Source organism: Macrobrachium rosenbergii, chromosome 51 (assembly GCF_040412425.1).
Source record: "Macrobrachium rosenbergii isolate ZJJX-2024 chromosome 51, ASM4041242v1, whole genome shotgun sequence".
In the NCBI taxonomy this organism is placed as follows: Eukaryota; Metazoa; Arthropoda; class Malacostraca; order Decapoda; family Palaemonidae; genus Macrobrachium; species Macrobrachium rosenbergii.
The window spans coordinates 32,319,764-32,325,887 of record NC_089791.1 but is presented as its reverse complement, the minus strand read 5'-3'; positions in this window follow the sequence as shown (position 1 = coordinate 32,325,887).

Below are 6,124 nucleotides of genomic sequence, written 5' to 3'. Positions count from 1 at the left end.
AATTTCAGGTGTATTGGTTTTATTGTCTATTCCCTCATATTTATCTATTTATCACCTTTTCCTATAACTCGACTGTTTTTGCAGGTTGATTTTCCTTCTGGAGCTCTCTTGAGTTTATATAGATCTGTTGACTCTGTCCACAAGGGGTTTCAAAAGCTGCGGATTTAAAGAGAGAGAGAGAGAGAGAGAGAGAGAGAGAGAGAGAGAGAGAGAGAGAGAGAGAGGTATTCCATGGTGTGGAGTGAGGACACCTTTCAGGTGCTTTCTGGTTACAACAGAGAATCTCTCTCTCTCTCTTGTGAGCTTTTGGTAACTGGAATGAATCGAAAAAGGTGGAAGAAACTGTAGAATCATTTATAGAAACTCTCTCTCTCTCTCTCTCTCTCTCTCTCTCTCTCTCTTTAAATCTTCAGCTTTTGAAACCCCTTATGGACAGAGTAAACGGACCTATATAAACCCAAATTACTGAACAACAGAGCAAGTGAATCAAACAAAAATGGTTTCTTTGGACATTCGACAGATTAACTACGCGAGTTTCCAATGATACACAGATTATATCTGAAAATGCGGACGGTATATTGGAATATAGAGATCCATTTGTAAGCTTGAAGGTCCACAACAGAAATCGGTGAAGAATGGCAGCCCCTTTTCTCTACCAGAGCAATCAGGTAGTTCTGCCTCGTCGTACAGTGTTCAGTGAGGTGCCGTTGTAAAGGCATAAACCTTCTCGCGTCAACTGAACTGAAATGTTTCACATTCGGAGTAAACAGACGTTAGGTTGACGTTGTGAATTGTGATCCGTCCCGTCGGTATTGCAAAAGTGAATATTATCGTTCGCGACAAGGAATAGTCTCGTCGTGGAAACTTCGCCGACGCCGACGGCGTCTGATCCAGACGAAGGTACTGACGAAGAGACAGAGAGAGAGAGAGAGAGAGTGTTTAGTGATAACTAATAGATTTTTTTCGAGAAAAACTGCCATTCGGTGGTTAACTTGACTGTCGTCTGCGAAGTTCGACCGTACTTTGTTCGTGGTTGTAAAAGAAGGTTTAGAGTTTAAGTGATAATATATATATATATATATATATATATATATATATATATATATATATATATATATATATATATATATATATATATATATATATATATAATGTCAACCTGTTCTTCAAATCAAACCTGATATCTAAGTGCTTGTCCCGGAGTCTAAGGCACCATTTATATATGGGGAAATGGTCAGTCTAGTGCACCATTTATATATGGTGACCCTGGAGTGTCCTGTGTCTGTTCTTTAAATCAAACCTGGTATCTAAGTGCTTGATATTTGATTACCAAACTTACCATTTATTCAACAATTATAGTTACCTCATCAGCCAGACACCTGAACCCTCATCACACATAAAAGACGACTGATTTCTCCAAAGGCAACAGTGATCCCTTATAAAACTTATCAATCATGAAAGAAAGCAGATAAAGTTCGTTAAACAGGTGTGAGGTAAAATCTAACATCACTCCATTAACATTATAAAGTTCAAGTATTTCTATTTATTTCATTTCCCTGGTTCGAGCTCACTTCAATTACTTGAAGGAAAACATCTCACTTACCACTCTATCCCTAATTCAAATCAAAATTACTGGTGGGTCAGTGAATGAAACTTGATATAATATTTTAAATACAAAAATTTATTTCTAAATTCAAAGATTATACATGACGTTTAACAGTCTCAGGAAATCTATTATTACTCGAAACAAAACAAAATTGGATTAAATCTGAATTAATCATCAGTCAAAATTAAATCAGAAATTAATTTATTAATTCATCAAAAATTATTCAAGAAAGATTTAAATTGTTAAATAACAAAAACTTGATTGAAAGGAAATATACTGTAAGTAAATTAATTCCACACTATTCAACAAAATAAGGCAAATAAATCAATCATATAAAAATGTGGATACAAAGACACAGAAATATACTTCAAAAGATTAAATATCAAAAATGTAAAGCAAAAATTAAGGCAATAGCAAACACATCACATATATGTATAAAAGAAAAATTCTTCAAAAGATAAAGCATAAAACATATAACACGAAAAATATTAAAAAAATGAAAAGGTATCTTTACATATAACCACTGCAGATATTATTTTCAGTGCACTGAAACCAAAAACTATATTACAATACCTTTAACAAATGCTTCATGTCTTTAACCAGGCGCCGTTACACACACACTTAATAAAATACACTGTTCAGATAACTCAGACACATTTACTAAGGAATTAAACAGTTAAAGAATATGAGTGACCATCGTCTATCTACATATCAATTACGTAAAAACAGGACATTTGTAAAATCCCGAGAGCGAGCGAGCGAGCGAGCAAGAGAGAGAGAGACGCGGAGCGGAAAAACGCAGCTCCTTTCCACAACGCTTTTTGGTCTCTGAGTCTCGGCCCCTTTTAGATGCAGAGGGCACAATCTATGGGTGGAAAGAACAGGTCCCAGACGATGTTTTTATTTTAAAACCCTTTAAAATGATAATTAGAGACAAAGTGGAATTGCAGTTAACACTTATATTTATCATTACATAGTTTCGGAACAAGAGAATCTCTAGTTATTATAATAAGAATGGAAAACATCGCTTCTAATAACATTCCTGAACGACATTAGGCAACTTTTGTAATGGAATCTTCCACCCACAGTTTTTTGATCGCAATAGTGCCTTGTTCAAATGGAGAAGGTGATATCTCAGCAAGTTTTGAAACTGACTAAACAAACGCGTCCCTATACAACGAACAACCGTTCTCTCTCTCTTAGCGCCACTCACATCCTCTCTAACTATACAGCGTCTCAAGACATACAGCGTTTAATCATTTTACCTACGCTAACTCTTTTATGGTATACGCATATCTGAACACAAAACCATAGTTATACAACAACTCACACATACACACAGGGAGATTACTGCATTATGAAAACCACAGCATAAGAATATATATATATATATATATATATATATATATATATATATATATATATATATATATATATATATATATATATATACTGTATATATATTTGAATGTAATTCAACCTGTATGTAAACTTGTGCTCTATGGAAATCAAACCGTTTGACCGATCAAGACAAAATTTTGCTCATGGCCATCATTTGACCCAAGGAAAGTTTTCGCGTAGGTTTCAAACTCATAAACACCCTTCCCCTCTTTCCGTTCTAACTTATGTGGGAAATTAACTCTACGGGTTTATCATACATCATTTCATACAAATATTGAAAAAAATGCTTTGCTTTCCTGTGATTAATAATTCTATATCAAGGTTTGATATAATTTCTCTATACAACTTCAGAATCTTTGATAACAACTCTCTCTCTCTCTCTCTCTCTCTCTCTCTCTCTCTCTCTCTCTCTCTCTCTCTCTCTCTCTCTCCCCAAACTGTGTAACAGAACATGAGAATCTTCGAGAAGAATCAGGCTTTATTCATTTAAAAACCGGTTCGAGTCATGGCTTCAAAGTTTTTTTTTTTTATTTGCAGTGTTGTTTAGCTTTCTTTGTGTTGTTCATCCGATAATCCTGTAATGACAAACACACAAATACGTGTAATTCGTAACGGTACACATATGCGTCTAGAACGGAACGGTACACAAATACGTCTAGAACGGAACGGTACACAAATACGTCTAGAGCCGAACTGTACATAAAAAGTTATGAAGAAAATAAAGTCGTTTTTATACACTCAGTTTTAAGTTATTTGTAGGCTTATAGTAAACAGCCTGCTGGCAGGAGTTTGAGAATGAACTTGCAAGTAAATATGTATATGTATAAATATATATCATATATATATATATATATATATATATATATATATTATATACTTTATATATATGTACAGTATATATATAATATATATTAATATAATATATATATATATATATATATATATATATATATATATATATATATATATATATATATATATATATATATATATATAGAGAGAGAGAGAGAGAGAGAGAGAGAGAGAGAGAGAGAGAGAGAGAGAGAGAGAGATCGCAGAAGATGGAGAAGGCTAATAACAAACAGCGACCCCATATAAAGATGGGGAAAGCTGAAGATAAAGAAGAAGAAGAAGATAGAGAGAGAGAGAGAGAGAGAGAGAGAGAGAGAGAGAGAGAGAGAGAGAGAGAGAGACTGACTCCCTCTTCTAAACTTGACAAATCTTTCCTTATCTAACGTTAAGCAACCGCTCGGCGTCGGAATTCGAGTTACCATGAGCGCAGTAGAAAATGATTCTTAAAGAAAAAAGTTTGATCTCTCCACCTGATTTGGGTTTATTCGAGGGTTTCCCCCCATGGCCAAACCTGCCGAAACAACTTACTTTCTACTTTGGGCATCTTGAAATTTTCCCAGAAGGTACCCAAGAGGCAAGGGAAATTATCAGTGTCAAACATTCTAAGCGAACAGGTCAACATATATATATATATATATATATATATATATATATATATATATATATATATATATATATATGGTCATATATATATATATATATATATATATATATATATATATATATATATATATATCGTGTATATGCTGTTGGTTGCTTGGGCTGTGGTTCTTGCTGGATCGGTGAAAGCGGTCGTTCGTCGGGTAAACCCAAAATTAACATATTCAGCATGTAAAATTGGGGAATAATTATAGCTCCATCGCTCGAAACGCCTGGGAGAGGGATCATAGATTAAATTGTAAAAGTGGTCAAGTTGTGCGCAAATGCTCGGACGGATCCACCAGATGATGTATTGAAGGCGGCCTCATTACGCTGAATAATACCTTTGATGGAAACTTGGGCATTGTTGAAAATAATATTGCGAGCGAAGAAATGTGTAAATGTGCGGGCATTCGTCATTTTAGAAATATATCTACTATCCATTTCAGGGACCTCGGTTTATCGTTTTTCTCAAATATCTTTCAAACTGCCGCTAATTTTTGTCAAATGGTGTTAGTTAAGGCGTTTACTCTTGACTTTTAAAGGCGAAGTCGCACCAGTCAGCAGGACTAATCTATGCAATCGAACGTCCGCTATCCCCCATAGACTGGAAAGGGGGGGTTGGAGTTGAGGGAGGGATGAGGAGGGGAAGGGAGAGGGAGGGAGGGATAAAGGACGTTCGAATACATAGTTTGGCGATGCTTGGCAACACCATGTAAGTCAAGAGTAAACGCCTTAACTAAAACCATTCGACAATGCACCATCTTACCAAAAATTAGCGGGAGGTGTCTTGTACACAGTGACAAAAGCACTCTTTCGATCAAATAATTAGTTTGTAAAGATATTTGAGAAAAAACGATGACTGGCGGTCCCTGAAATGGATAGTAGTCGGTTGAATTCTTTCCGAAATCAGAGTCATAATTGAGAGCAAAGAAGAAGAAATTTTAGAACTGATTCAATGACCCAACAACTTGATTAACAGTTTTGCTTTCCGTAACGTTTGTTCGTTTGTATGTATGGTTTCCTGAATTGCTTTCTTTCCTGAGCTGTACATTATACTCCATTTGAGTGATCAAGTCCACAGCAGTTGGACGAAAGTTATAAGCTTTGTACATATATATCTTTAGTACGCTATGTTTTGTGACAGGAATTTCATTGTGGACTTTACCTAACGCATGCACACATGTATATATGTACAGTGTGTATATACAGTATATATATATATATATATATATATATATATATATATATATATATATATATATATATATATATATATATATATATATATATATATATTTATATATATATATATATACATATATATATATATATATATATATATATATATATATATATATATATATATATATATATACATATATACATATATACATATATATATATATATATATATATATATATATATATATATATATATATATATATATATATATATATATATATATATAGAGAGAGAGAGAGAGAGAGAGAGAGAGATAGATATATTGATATATATATATATATATATATATATATATATATATATATATATATATATATAGAGAGAGAGAGAGAGAGAGAGAGAGAGAGAGAGAGAGAGAATGTTGGCATTACACGACGTTG